The sequence below is a fragment of the Temnothorax nylanderi genome, unplaced genomic scaffold (assembly GCF_030848795.1).
Source record: "Temnothorax nylanderi isolate EJ_2023f unplaced genomic scaffold, tnyl_v1.0 TNYL_tig0023_pilon, whole genome shotgun sequence".
In the NCBI taxonomy this organism is placed as follows: Eukaryota; Metazoa; Arthropoda; class Insecta; order Hymenoptera; family Formicidae; genus Temnothorax; species Temnothorax nylanderi.
Window position 1 is genome coordinate 98,578 of NW_027249085.1, and position 16,462 is coordinate 115,039.

General features: G+C 37.8%; 2 long non-coding RNA genes across 2 annotated transcripts in view; one reads left to right on the plus strand and one right to left on the minus strand.

Moving 5' to 3' along the window:
• Positions 1-15,200, plus strand: part of LOC139769535 (uncharacterized) — a 103,652-nt gene extending 88,452 nt beyond the window's left edge. Inside the window, exon 4 of the long non-coding RNA XR_011717587.1 lies at positions 14,456-15,200. This is a non-coding gene — a long non-coding RNA (uncharacterized lncRNA). The remainder of the gene's footprint in view (positions 1-14,455) is intronic.
• LOC139769534 (uncharacterized) overlaps positions 1-16,462 on the minus strand; it is an 81,088-nt gene that overhangs the window by 49,947 nt on the left and 14,679 nt on the right. The window lies entirely within an intron of this gene.

Sequence of the window (16,462 nt, forward strand, 5' to 3'; positions counted from 1 at the left end):
GGCCTTTGTGTAAACGACATTACGGTTGTGTTGTTGCAACGCGAATAGCCCGCTGTTTACCTCATTGTATTCGATTACGATGCCGGAGGTAATTAGCTCCGGCGGTAATGGTAATCGATACCGATAGTATCAATTACCTACGCGTGGGCGAAACATTTGTCTTTCTTGCTGATAATGTATCGAAACGTCGATTGCCCGGGAACTTTACACCGTAATGTACCGGCTGTAAATAGCTCCCAAGTACGGAAGTAAGGAAGATGTAAATCCTCCCCCGGCTGTTTGCAGAAACTTATTGGCTGTCACGCTGATGTCTCTAATTTTCACTCACACAGCTCTGAATGATGATGCATCGTTCGTTGATGGCCTCCTATTCTTTTAACGAATTATTAGATTTCTCGTTATTATATAAAAAACGACCCGTTGTGTAAAACAGATATATTGGGTAATCGTCTTGGGTAATTTTATCCTATTGATGAAACCACTTTAAAATAGTCTATGCCTATACGATGTAATTATATGGAAGTTTGATAGAACTAATGTGGCGATTTCGGAATAAATAATTACATGTATTCTTAACTTAGATAATCAATTGCTATTAATGGAATAAAATTTAAAATACAATATGTATTAATATTAAATAATGCTCGCATTGTTTTAATTAATTAAATTATTTTTTGCATGCATCTTTTAAAAGTACAAATTGGTTGCTGTAATGCATCCATATACATATAATTGAGTCATTATTTAATTAACTACAGTATACTACGATTTGGTAAATACTGGTATCAAATAACAAATAGATGGCTTCCCAATTCCATTCTGTGATGTTCACAACGTGGACGCAGATGGTAAGAAGAGGACAGTAGGTATATATGATCTCGTAACTTTAGCTTGGCTTTACTCTCCGCCTTGTTTATGGATATCATCGTTGTCTTGTTTGTGAATAATACAGCGTGCTTCCTAAACGAGAAGCTTGTACACGGGTTGGTTGACAATTGCACCAATCTCTTAACAAGAGCAATCGAGGATACAGCACCGGATGCTGATATCTTCTCTAGTTTAGATACATATTCGTGGAGTGTGCGGAACATCCTAGCAACAGAAATCAATTACTGCTTCCATAAGCGTATGAAACATTAGTTTTGTAAAATTTGAAAATATAAATTTCAAGAATTTTAAATTAAACATCCTAACTTCATAAAAACAAAGTATTTGAAAACTTCAATATATTAATATCTTTTATTGCAATGCGATAATATTTAATTACGTAATAAAAATTTAGTAGTATTTTATTCTGTTGCTAATATTTCTACTCGACTTTAAGTTAAAGCGATATTACGCCTTAAATGTAAGAAACGATTTATGGTATAGCACGCCTTCACTCTTTCGGAACAATGCGTTCAAAAAGAAGCGTGGATAGAAGCGTGTTTACTAGCGTTACGCTCTTTGTACTCGATGGCTGGTGATGTAACGGTTGACAATCTGTGCTAACGCTTTGACAGAGAATGTGTCGAAGTTATGAATGGTAGAAGCCAATCTCCGCGGGTGGATGGGTATTGTACCGCGCGTCGTGCCTGCGATGTTTTGTCTCCTCAGTTGCCCTCGAAAATCTTTCAGCCATTCTTCGGTCAACTCACACAGCCGATAGAAATCTGACAAAATGATATTTCATCTGCCGTAGAGAAAGCTATCAAATATAAACAAAATCTATCTATTGAAGCAATATAGAAAGATGTGCTGTGTAAAGAATTGAGTATGAAACTTATAGAACACAATCATGGTACGAGATTAGAATGAAGATAAAGATTCTAAACTAAAGTTATGTTTTAACAAATACATAGTACTTTTAATATTATATTTAGACAATTAAGTGCATCTTAAGGCACGTGATACCTACATAAAGTCTTTTCGAAATGGTTTTTTATCACTCTAGACGTGCGGTATATAAGTAGTAACCCACAAAACGAGAAGGTAGAGAAAGGAGAGTACATAGTCGACGAATGAATTTCCAAAAGCACGTACTCCTTCAGAGCATAGGAAGATACGTCAGCTATGAATATCGACGAGAAGCAGATACGAGTCGCAGAAACGGAAATCAGTTGGGAGTACCAAGTTACGATTGAGATTTAAGTTATTGACAAGCTACTTTGGCGAACCTCCACTGAGATCTGGCTGGTTTATCCCGGAGGCCCACTGCCTTTTGATTTCCCTGAGGACCCAACCCTTGAGATTCTATTCTTCTGCCCACAATGAGGCCCTGCTTTCATGCTACTTCATCTCCATTGCAAACGTCTCACTTTCTCTAGTTCTCGTGTACTGACGTGTCATATGTACGTAGGTCAGTAAGCTTCTAATTTTCATAAATTTCTAAGTTTAAAATATTACATCAATGTTAAAATGTTAGTTTAAATACCTTCGATAAAATGTTAACATCATTTATTTATATTTTATCGCGGATTCTTGCTGTATAAATATCGTGCGACATCAAGTAGGAAACATATTTTATATTTAAGGAACGAATTGATTTAATGAATACTGCTGCACTTATAAGTATTGAAGTACAAGTATAGGGAAGAAGGTATTAAGATATTTTTAAGATGAGACAACGGTTCGATCTAAAAACTGTACGAATTCCTCGTGATGGCAATAATAATGACAGTAATAAGCTCACGAACCGCTTTACTTCAATAATGACATTCGAATTGGTACGTTGGTCGCCTTGTCTCCCTAATAAAACAGAAGTTGCTGGCAATTCCATCGCTTATGGTTTCAAAGCACGCGACTACACTCCGCATCGTAAATATTAGCCGCTACTTGTTTTAAAGAGAGATCGAGAAGAGCCTTGTCGATTCGGTGAGTTTAGAATAGTTTAGATGATTGCGGACAATTGAACGCGGGAAACGATAAGAGATACTTATTATTGATGTTACAGAGTGTCGAATTTATTCCTTATGCAGCATCATTGTTTAAGATTGAAGAACAAATCAAAATAACTAAACAACTAATTGTAAGTAAAATTGTGATATATACAAGAAAATATTGCAATTACGGTTAAAATATTATTACAATTTCTTCTCTACTATCTGCTTAAAAAAATATTATGCTTCTTTTGTCTAACAATACACGTACACGTACATTTACGATCAATATTATAACAAGGGATCTTAAAATACGAAGCATATTGGTCTGATTAATTGTTACGATTCTTAGCGTTCCTCCCAACGTTTAGCATTTCCTCGTTTTTCGACGAATGGCTATCCGAAAACTACTCTATCGAGGGAATGGCTGAGAGAGTCAAACGAACGATGGTCAGCAGCATGAACAGTGGACATTTCACCCATTTCCCCTCGGCCCTCTTTGCCCCAGCTCGACACGTAGTATATTTTATCGCATTACTGGCATTGTTGCATCAGCCCCCGCTGCACCTCGGCGGTTACCACTGAACGTGCAGCCGCCCGCTCGTTCGCCAGCCTCCCCGTCCGAGCCGAACACCATTCCACGAGGATTAAATATTGACTGCGATTCTGATTTATAGTAATTGCCGGAGGGAATGGCGAGAAAGTGAGATGAAACGGACCAGAGGGAGAGGCGTTGAGCGACGGGGGTATGGGGAGGGAAGCGGAAAGGGGACCGAATGGATGGGTGAGGCGCAGACTGGACGGTTTTCGAGGGTAGATGGGGGTGTCGAAGCCAGCGGTGGAGGAGGAAAGCCATTCCCGCGCCGCTTTCCCTCGCTGACAGATGCATTTGCCAAAGCGTTGCGGACGTTTCTGGCTCGTTCCACGTCGTCACGCGGCATGTTGTTATTATCGTACGTTTTTATTTAGCGTCGCGGCGCACACCAGTTACAACGTCAATACATAATGCTGCACGGTGTAATCTACATGTCTGATAAATGTGACTTTTTCAAGGTACGATTATACCGAACGGATATTACGGATGGATATCGAGTTTTACGATTGTCCGTAATTTTGTAGAAAATATTTACTGCTGAAAATCACCGTTGCTCGAAAGATGGGAAGCTGATAGTTAATACTGCGAAAGATATATATTCCATTGTATATTGAGCTTGAGCATGTGTTGAAAATGTAGACGGTTCTTTTTGGAACATAGATGAAATAAATATCCGTCAATGAAACAAAATATATTTATTGGTGAAAACTTGTTTCCAGAGGAGTTCAAACAAAAAACAAATGCAAAGCTTTAGTTTATCTTAATCTGCAAATGTGCTTGTTTTTTTTAAGAAATAACAACAGTAACGTCGCGCGCTCATAAAAGTAAATCTTTCGGCAATTTTATAAAAACTGAAACCCCTCTGATATAAATTGAAGTAAAAAACGTGGAATAGATTTTTTTACAATGTTTTTTTTTTGTTAAATATTCAACAACTATAGATCTATGCAATTTATTACTTTTACATGAACGTCATATAGCGAGCAATAGTTAAATACTTTATTTGTGGATTGTGACTTATGCATACATATATATATATATAGATGAACGATGTATTTAATTCCATCACTCTCGTAATCCTAAAATACATTTATAGTCTAACCGGTAAAGCCCCGTTTGCAAAACGGATTTACGATCTATATTTTTGCGCTGCTCCTGTTTTTTTCTCTTTTTACTTTGAATTACACATATTCTTTGCCACACTGCAATGCACTCGACACGCATGTACGTATATTATTCCCCGCGATGGCCATATATATCCCTAGTAATAACATTTTAGTACCTTCGCGCGCACATCGTTCATCCGCGGCCTACTACCCAAACTCCAAAATTTTAACCCGGGAAACCGAACAGGATTTTCAGGCGGGTTTTCGAACAGTTATTTCGGGGTATACTTTATCCGCGTTTTGCAATTAATTATTTGTTAATTGTCGCCAATTAAGGTAAATAATGAGACGGTATGGCGGTAGGGGCAGAAGGCAAGTGACGCGTAGGGCAAAGGTGGGTGCGAGCGCGTGGTGCAGGCGGAGAGACGGAAACTGGTCACCGTAGTACCGAGAACGGTGATTTAGTGAGGGAACAGCAGGCGGCGCCCGATTATTTTTGGTTTTAGCCGTGGCGGCCATTATTTTTGGTCTCCCGCTCGCCGCAACTTGGAGTCTACCCGGCCAGAAATTTAGTGTGACCGAGTTCAAGTGTGCAAAAAGCCTTGCCATTCTACGAAACCGGAGACCGCACTCAATGATGGACGAATTGCAAAGATTTCCCGTGCCAATAAATGGCCATTTATCTATCGAATTCCAATGACCGTGGATGTTGAGATTTACACACATTCGTGTAATGTGTAATCAATAATCAGCAATAAGAAATAAAATGCTATTGTAAGCGTATTGTATGTTCTCAAGACAATCGTATGTACATTGAAACTTCGTAAACATTTGAATGAATTATATTAAAATAAAAATCATTATATAGTAATGCATCATAATTAATAAGTTAACAGGCAGTTCTGTTAATATTGATACCAACATCACTGCCTCTTGAGCAATTAAAAGATAGTCATATCGGTATTGATTTACTTAGATATTATATTACGTTATATCAGGAGAACGGAATGAAATATCCAGTCCCAGATGTGAAAGATTATTGTGCGAAGATAGTATGTTATGAAATGGGAGGATAGGCGGATATGAGTGCTCTAGGATGGAAAAAAAGCGACGGCACTTTGAGGAAAATGAAATAAATGATGGAGAATCACCCCTCGCCGACACACCAGCCGGCCCGTCAGGCGTTTTTATTAATTCCTCTCGGATACAATTAGTTGGTCTATTCGTCAGACGCTTTTCATTAACTGCCCCTTCCTACCGCTCTTTTACCGACTCCGTACCCCTTTTCCGTCCTGTCATGTACGTTATCTCTTTTTTCATCTACTATCTACCTCTTTTGCTTTCTTTCTTTTTTTTTTTAAGAGAACTGATTATAAAAAAAGGATATTTTTTATCATTATCTTAGTATGTTCGCGGAAATCATATAATTTATAGTTGGTGTTTGTATGGAAATTATACAGTTCTTTCTTTCTACATTCTATCGTTACTCTTCTTGATAACAATAGTATGATAATAAATTTTTGCAACTTTCTAAATCTTTCATTGATATTGCGTAACCATGCACTTACCTCGCAATGTTGAAAACTACATGATTGTTTGATGTAAATTATTAGATACTTTATGGTACAACAAGCATAATTCCATAGTCTCTATCTTTATTTATCTCATAATCTTTAATGGAGAGAGAGAGAGAGAGAGAAAGAGAGAAAGGCAAGCAAATGCAGAAATAAATTTTACTGTTGTAATTCTTCCTCGTCGTCGAACATGTCGTTTGAATCAATTCAGCATAAATTACCGCCCCAGCGATAAAACAGCGCGTGTCTGTACGGCAGAAATGCGCGCGGACACAGTAGTAACGGACACTCATAGTCAGACACGGGCGATGCCGAAGGCACTGAGCGTAAAGAGCGATTTGGAGGACGGCAAAGATGGAACTTCATGGTCGGTCCATCAACGAAAAAGATAAAAGGCGATGGCCAATGCGCGTTGGATCGTTAATGGAAATTAAATAAAAGAGAATCGAATGAACTGTAACTCAAAATTGTGTTCGCCTGATGAAAAACAAAGAGCCGGCGACTGCTGCGCTCTGCGAACGGCTGACGGCATGAAAGGAAAGATAAAGAGGGACGGAGAGTCACGCGAGGAGGTTTGCGGATAGAGAGTACGAGGGGCGACAGAGGAGGCAAGGGAGGCAGAGGGTAGTCTCATTTTGTGGCCGGGACGTGAAGGGGTTGAGGATGAGGGGACGCGGGTGGCAGGCGGGCCGACGTAGAAATGGAGGAATTGGAGGAGTGGAAGTCGACTGTGGGCCGGGGTGGCGACCGGAGAAATACGTATCCTGTTAGTTTTACACTGTGGCTCCAATTGATTCGAAATCGATTGTCGTTCGAACGATTTTCAATTGATCGATTACGGAGGGTAGCACGGAAAGAGGGGCGCAGCCACCCTCCGCGCTGTACCACGAGCAACAGAGAGAGATAGAAAGGGAAGGAGAGAGAGAGATAGAGTGGAATAGAGAAAGATAGAGGAAGGAAGGAAGAAAGAGAGAGAGAAAGAATTTGGCCTGCGGGAGGACTTACTCTAAGCCCACGCCAATTGCATCCCGTTTTTTACGCCCGCTTGTTTCGACGTGCCTTTACGGTCGCCCGACCATTTTCTTCCGCCCTCATCCTTCCGTTTCTCCTCAGGACGCTACTTTAATTTTTCGCCGTCTTGCCTGAATTTCTTCTCCGAGCCTCCGTACCACTCGTTGTCACTTTACAACCATTTGTTTTCTCGCCACCTTTTCGCTTTTGCGATTTATCACGATAAGTGGTTAGAATCTAATGAGTTATTCTTGTTGAGTTATTAATAAGATGCAAATGAAATTAGGTGCTATTTTCTCTAATGTTTATTTTGTCTCGCAACACACATCTGTCTTTATATTATGTCTTAATATATAGAATTAATGGTATTAAAAATTTATCAATATTTATGTAATTATAACTTTGTTAGACATTATAACTTTGATATAAACAGATCAAATTTATATATTCTGCTTATCAAAGTAAAAAAATTATTTTAGGAATATTCCTTATTTTTTATTGTACGCATGAATTTGCTGAGAAGATTAAAATATAAATTGATATCAGTAAGTTTTCTATAGAGAGATATTTAGTTGCTAGTATTTATATGTTATTCTATAATATTGTCGAGATAGAAATTTGTTTATTACGAACAGAGTAACAGGGAATGTGGCTAAACCATCAGTAGCCGCTCTCATCATTAAATGCATGCGACCAGTCTGCTGCGATCCATGTTAATTAAATCAGTCAGTATATATTACAAATATACGAGCACTATATCCCTATATCTGTTTAAACGTAATTCTGAAATCCGGAATACCCGAAACTTTATGTCGTAAAGATCGTCGTATAATTTATCCTTCAGTCCGATGAATAGGAATTATTGCTGTCCTTAATCCGAGAATGTTTTCGTATTCGGAACGTGATGGGAATTAAGTCTGTGTCAATAATGTCGGATTTTTCGACGGAATAAGAAGAATTTTTCGAATGTCATTTTTGGAAAAAAATTATACAAATACAAAGGTACCTACTTGTGATAAATTTATAACAATTTTTGTACGTTTCTTTAAATTACTTTTAATACTACTTAATATTAGGTAAATAATAGATAACTAAATGCGTACGAAGGCAAATTCTTATAATCTCTTATTAATTAAAAATTTACATAATTCGCGTTAAGATCGTGTTATGAGAAATCATTATAATTATATACATGCAAATGGTCAAAATATTAAATATAGCTGGACCAGTAATAAAAGACAAGCTTGTATTTTTGCAAACAGTTGTTTTCTAAAAGTAATAACGTGAATAATACGATTCAGATTGACGGTATATTAGTATTCTACGGTAAATATATCAGATCAATTAACGGCAGTGAAAAGAAAGTACGCTTTTAACGGCACCGCGATTTCATCGCGTGGGAAGATCACTTCCTGACGAGTTTCTGATGACAGACAAGGTTTCTGTTGCAAGACCAGCGCTTGTAGCTTAGTAAGACAACGCGCAAAGAACAAAGGCCAGAGGCACGGCGGAATCGTCGAAACGGGAGGACTCCGGCGAAGCCCGGAAATAATGAAAGGGTGTTTATCCAGAATTAGGTCCGATCCCCCGTTTCTGGTCCAACTCCCGTGGTACCACCATAGTCCATCGCTCGTTCATTCAGACAAATTAGCCCGGTGGCGGCTCTTTGTAGTCGTACAATTCAAAGCGCGTGTTACTTTTATTCGCTCGCATTCATGTTGGCAGAGCTCTTCAACACTTCATTTGGACAGACCTCGGTGCCTCGCCAGAGGAATATAAAGGACCCATCCCTTTACCTCTCAGAGTATGGAGGAAAGTATATTTCTTGTTCGCTCTTTTTTCTCTCTCTTCTCGCGCGAGCTCGCGGCCATCCATCTCGAATTATCATCCGTGTGTGAGCTTTTGCATGAAAGTTCGTTCTTCTCGATCGTTTGCGCGTAAAAAGAAATGAAATAAGATTGCGACAATAAGATTCTCCTTCTAACGTTTGGAGTGTCTCGCGGCATTGGCACATTGGATATTGCGCAATAATGACCTTAGTGTTTTAGAAAATATTGAGAAGACACTCTTATATAATTATATAAATAAGTAAACAACTAAAGACAACTGTTGCATTGACATCGCAGTATCGGTCCGCTATAATTCTTTCTTATACAGTTTAAGCATGATGCTTTTCTTTCCGTCGACTTTATCTACTATTCTGTATTTCTTTAAGTAAAATATATTATTGTTTTTTATAGTACCTGAAAGTTAAACATAGAATCATAAAGCTGCGTTGTTAGAAAAATATGCAGAATGAAGACAGGGAAATGTATAAATATTACCATATTTACCATAAATAATCGCCAGTGCGTATTTGCGCTATTATTGTAAAAGTCAAGTTTTCTCCACATGGAAAATTACGAATAGAAGTCGATTATTCAGCGACTGCTTTCACTACTGGAAAGTTATCGTTTCTGCAATTACAAGAGACTCTGCAAATTCTATGCTTACCCTACAGTTACGTCTAAGATTGGAGGTGTAATTACAAATTGTGTTCTCGCATGAGTACATGTTATATCCCTCAGCGATTCATGGAATTCGTGCGCTACTGATAACGTCAAATTAATACAATGCCTTAATTATATCGTCGCAATGGTGTTCGTTGTCGCAGCAGTAACTGCAGCGTTACTCTGATATGTCAAAATTGTTAGGTGCATAAAGGTAACAACTAATTTCCACATTAATACCTTTAAAACTTAATACTTGCATATTTAGCGACACATTACTTTAATACGTATCTAGAATTTTCGTATATAATGCGTACATAAAGGAAGAATTATTTCAATGGAAATGTACTTTAGAATTGAACATAAAGAAGTTTTTAATAACGGCAAATTTCATGAAAGTTTTCAGAATAAAATTAAATGCGACAGCTGCTAGTGATATTATTTTGCATTATTATTTAACATCAATAGTATCGTTATTTTTATAATATCTGAACATCTGGACGTTCTCATGCGTATGCATTCTCTTATTTTGCTTTTGTGGAATATTTCGAATGAAATCCAATACATTCTATATGCAATTTAATAAAAACATCATGAGAGATTCCTGTTAGAACATCCTATTTGTGATATTTGTTCCTTTTTTTTATATTATAAAGAAAATACAAAAACGTTTTCTTGACTGAGGAATAGGAAAAAAAAGTGACGAGAGATATTTACAACTGATTGCACTTTATTGACCTGTAATGTTCCTTCTCGTTGTCTATTGATTTTTCCAAGTTCCAGCACGCGTTACGCCATTCGGTTTATTGATGACCATGCTTATTTGGCCGTGTGCCTAACGGTCAGGAAATTTCTAAATAGATCCGTAAACACCATAAAGCGCGGGTTCCGCTCGATGCCAACGAAGTGGACTACGTCGATCCATTAATCTTGAGAATTAAAAGAAAATTAATTACAGTTGTTGCAACTTGAGTGGGCTCTGCTGATGGATGATGAGAAACGGCGAGATGTCAGCTGGCGGAAGAAGAGCAGAGAAATGAGAGAGGGATCAAGATGAAGCGAACTGACATTTCGCCTCGTGCATTCCACGAAATTTTCTTCAGATCTTAAACATTATTTTCACCAACATAGTCAATGTTGATCTTGTATGCCAATATATATATATATTTTTTTAAATATTTTATCTTTATTTAAACAAAGTATAAGTATTAAAAAGTATATGTATAATGACAGGATGTTGTTACATCACTTTTAAATTGGCTATATTATAAGCATTTATTATAAACTCAATATTATTTTGTGTAGGAAACTTATTGTCCAATGTTTTTGCAAGTATATAAAATATTTTTTTATACAATTTTAATGCTCTTCAAAATATTCGCTGCAAATGTAGTCTCTTGGAAACTTACAAAATCTTTATTTAATGGACCCTTTGATTTTGTATTACATTATATGTTTATTTCCCTGTGATGTTTTCTCCCTGGTACAACTAACCGAATATTTATTAAGGGACGTGTGAAGAGGCGACAATGACGTTTCTGTAGGATAGGAATCGACAGATCCGTTAAAGCGAACACAGATCTATTCGCTTTGATGGGATATCTCTCTTCTGTTCAGCCTTATTCCCTTTCTCTTTCTATGTTCGCCGGGACAGGTTAAATATTCAGTTCCGGCGGGTTAAGGATTCAGGAAGGGTGCGGCCCTCGATGTCGCTCGCCTCGCGTTACGTCCCGTATAAAGGAACACGAAAATCCGTTTCTCGTGAATTACAGCGACGGCTTGTCCCATCCGTTATCCGAGCCACCCCCGTTTCCCGGTAATTAACTATCAATTCGTTGGAGATCGGAACTCGGCACGATTATATTTCGGGCCGGAGCTATTTTTTCGTATCTGTGGTATCGCTTATAGACTTTTGTGCTCGTTTTAAAAATCTCTAAATCCATAGCGATCAAAATATATAGGTATAAAGTTGAGGTTGAATCAAACGACCATTTTATGCCTAAAAGATTGTTTTTAAAAGATAACAGAAGTAAAAATAACACGGAAGTTGTTCATTTATGTTATAAAATTATTACTTTTTAAAGAACGTTTATTGCACTTGTAAAATTAAAAGTACATTGGCAAATAATTTATAAAATTTGTATTAAATAATATTTGTTTTAATTATAAATATAATTTATATATAGTTAATATTTGTCATTATTGAATTGTTAAAAATTTTCTATAAAATAAAATGTGAATTTTTTCATGATTTATATTTAGTATGTATATTTAATACGAATCAGGAAAACGGAGATATCGTATAGTAGTAGGACGTTTAAATATTCCTCTCATTTCTTATTCAGAGTATATTTCATCCCTCGTTCATTCATTCGTTTGCTCCTTCGTACATATACATATTCTTTGGATAGAATCGACTTCAAACACACACACATACACACAACTCTACTGCTTCTTGTACGAAAAGAGGAATGAAGAAAGAGGACTAGACTACCCTCCTTAACGCACTGAAAAATCTGGAAGATTTGTGCGACGCACATCTGCATTTTAATTATTCTGAATAATTTCCTGCATAATCTTTATTCTGCAAACTTGGTAGGGTTAGTTCTTCTGGCATCCCTTCCTTTTTCTCATAAAATTTTTTATGGAATAATAATATTTCATATTGTATTTTAGATTCTTCAGAATGCATTTCAATTCTCTCTAATATACAAAAATTATTTTTTTGTATATTAACAAGATACGATAAACAGCTTTGTTTCTAATGTTATAAGCAATTTGAAAATGTACAATAGCGATGTATTCAATTATGTACAATGTAACAATTAAGTATATAAAAAAATGTTTTTTATAATTACAAATAAATTAATTAAAAATTAATAATATTAGTCAAATAAGGACTGCAAATTAATCTTTGCTTTTTTATGGGGTTTTTGCTTTTACATGAAATTTCACTTTTTTTTTTTATTAACCAGATGCATTTATCACGGTCCAAAGGATGGATGAGACTCCACGGTGCGACCCTACTGCCGCCGCGTTATTTTTTCCCTTGGCTGAATATTTGTCTCTATCCAACGAAGAAAGGGTTGGTAAGCGGATCGCACCGGAAGGGTGTCAGTCGCTTATTAAAAAACCCTTTGGTCTTAGACGCGCAGCGTGATTTTATCTTCTTCCCCTGCTTTTACGGACAATGCACAATCATTAAAACTCACTATAGAAAATTATTCTGAAAGCTAAAGCGTATTATTAAGAAAAGTAAGTCGTAAGGGAATCTTATGTATTCTTAGCAGAGAAACTGCATTAATATATATATACCAATGTTTTATAAATTTTTAGGAAAGATTCGAAAAGACAAAGTGTTTTTATATGGAAGTATCCTCCTTATATTATATTATTTCCAGATATTTCTTAAACATTTTGAAATAAGGCATCATTATACAGGCGTCATTTTCTATCAGAAATCTCTGAAGTGTAACTCACAATCAAATGTGCTCACCAACACAAAAGTAAAATTTGAAAGATACATAGTAAATCATTTTCTACACGATACTTTATTTTAATACTTATTATCTAATACTGGCTAATAATAATATTGTTTAATATTTTGATCTATTCTTATTATTTTTTTCTGTAAAGTACTAAAAATCTGTAAATATTTAAAAAATTATGTATAGTAATTAGTACATGAGATTTCTGTCTTATATTCTTTGCACTTCGTCCGCATCGAGCAAAACTTTTATTTTTAAATGATGATCTTTATAAAGAATATCGCACAACAAGCTAGTTATAAGAAAGAACATCTGGCAAAGCTTGTGAGAGCGCCCTTCGATGCACATACCTTGTACTAGCACCGGCTAGTACAAGAGCGTCATTAGCCGTAAGACTGAATGGCGAGACATGCTTAGCCTTCGTCCGTTCTTCAGTGACCTCGATGGCTTCTGCACCCGGAAATCCCAAGGGTGGCTTAATCCTGAAGGACCTTAGCGGAGGGCATTAGGGATGGTGAGCAAGTAATACGGAAGGGGTGAGGTACTGGCTGACGGTAGGTGTGTCCCGCGAAGTAGGTATCTATTAAGGAGCGTAGCAGAGGAGCGGGTTGTTCGGGCTAAAACTTGTACCTACCTACTCCGAGGAACTTTGTGTGAAATGCGCCTCGAGCACATCCTGCCGCGTCTCCTTCATCCTGTCTTCCATATTAACGGTCGTACCACCCTCCACCGTACTTCACCGTCACCTTCGTCTTACTTCTCACCCGTTCCCGGTACCGTCTTCCTCTTCGTTTTCCAGCGGCTCCTATGCTACTCGATGCGAGAAAGGTCTTTGCAAGCGATCGCGCTGCAGTTCGCGATTTTAACGGCCGCGATGCGTTACGTGTGTGCTCACGGAATAGATGTAAATTGTTGAAGGCCCCGATTACGCGGCGCCCAACGCAAAGTTTAAGTAGCAATTACCGTCAATTCGGCGTTTTGTCACGCGGTAAATGGGGAGAATGGTGCATTTAAGTTTGCATCGTATGTTGTGTTAATATCTATATGCATATATGTATATTAAAAGAGAATGAGAACACGAGCAGAAATGAGAACATGTCACACTTGTTTCAACCGTTCAAAATTCTGTGAAAGTCAAAAGCTAATGGCATCTAAATTGCAAATATTTGTTTTTGTTACAACTATAATATTAACGCGACAATGCTAAAAATGTGACAATAACATTAATTATTTTACAATTATATAAACGATACATTTTTGCACATTACTATTTTAAGCCTTCTATTCGACATACAATCGCAATACGCATGATGTATTTAATTGTATGTGTAAAGGGGAAATCCGTAAATTTCGTATGCCGATCACGTAGAGCGGTTGGACAACAGCCTAATTCCTGAAGTTTGGAGTAATTCGCGGGAGGAACGATAGCCAGATTGTTGGTAGATGGGCGAGGTTTGTCGAGATCAAACAATCGACTCTGCCGAGTCGAGCGGAAAGATTATTTCTGGCAACCGCCCGCAAAAATTAAACCGCTTGCCCTCCGGCCGCCAATCTGACCCCGCTTAGCGCTGCCCAGCCATCCACAACTTGTCTCCGAAAGGAGAGTCCACGGTCACTTCGCTTGACCGAGTTAGCTAACAGTTTGTGTCGCTGATGGAATAATGGTCCATTTGGGATGCACGTGCTACCGCAGTACCCTCCTTTCACCCACCGCCGCTTGCTGTCGCACGTATTTACATGTAATCTCGTACAATTAATATTTATGTCGGTTCTACCTCGCTGCGTTCGCAGCTACTCAAAACTGCGTTTGAACATATGTATATTTTTGAACTCGACGAAATTCTGCTGCACAATATATACGAAAGTATAATAATATCCAAGAAGAAAATTGATATTTATTATTACTGCAGTTTGTGGCAGATCATAATTTGATTATAATTTTCTCTCCAATAATATATAATAGTAACTGGTTTGGTTCATATTATACTTTTTATTATATTAAAGTATTATGTATGTTAAATAAAATACAACGAACGCTTATCAAAAAATATGACACGATTTTTCTCGCAATCACCGCAATTTTGCAAACACCACAAATATAATCAGTTTCTATACTTATTCAATTTTACGCATTTAATATTCTTTCAAAATTTTTTTTAATATATTGTTAAAAAATTTAATATTGTTAAAATAAAATTTGATACAAATATATTTTACAAGATATATTAGAAAAAAACATTTTCGGATATCTGTGTAGATTTTTCTTTAAGTGGGAAATTTTTGCGCATAATCTACGGCAATGCCACAGCGATACTGTGTAATAAGAGTATCGTATGCCGAATGTGGGGTGTGTAGCGAGCATCAACGGTTGAATCTCTCGACGGAAGAGCTGCTGCAAAAGGGAGTTCAAGGACCGAACCCCGGCGCTTTTATGCGCCGTGGCCGTAAATACTTCAACACTGACGCGTGCAATATTAAAGGTGCAAAAGCTGTATGTACGGCCATCATTCGAGTACTCGACGAGCAGCGGGCGGGCGAGGACGCGTCCGAGGGCGCTTTACACATGCGTGCACCATCCTTCGCGCGTTGTATATGTGCACGCGTGTACACGCGCGCAACCCGAAGATTTATGTTGCTTATCTTCGCGTACGAAAGGCGCGGACGTTTACGGGCGCGCGAGAAATCATTTACTCTGGCATCGATTTCCTCGCGTCTGACGCGCTTTCCTGCCATTCGGCTTTAACGATTCATTTGCAACGCCCGACGCGGCTCGCTCGACGCGTATAGCGGCTCTTATTTCTCGCGAAACGCGCGAGGAACGACGAGAGGCCCGCACAGATGCGTTCTCGCGCGAATGAACGACGAAACGGTGTCGCGCTTTTTCACGCGCGCGTGAAAATACGACTCTTACGGAATTATTAGGAGAACCGGACGGCTTTATTTCTTTTTTCCTTGATTCGTAGTGCCCGACTTCCGTGACCCGCTATGCAGAGCACAATCGTGCACGCTGATTTACGAGCGTGAGTAAGAACAAGCTGTGGAGATTATTTTTTTAGGCAGCCACTTTCGAGGTGAATTATTGTTCTTCGTGCTACGTCGAGGATTCTACGGTAATCTTGATCGCGCCAGGCGTCGTATAGCCGGTTTGTATACTTATTTTCGCCGGTTATCTCGTTGTTGATACTCCTAACGTTGAAGCGGAACGGTAATGAATATTTGATGCATGTTTGCCTCGTATATCATTTATGTTGGTAAGCTGTGATTTTAATATTTAAAAATAGCCGCCATTCCACGATGAATTTTGTAATTATTTAATTTTTCATCGAAAACTATAGATATCT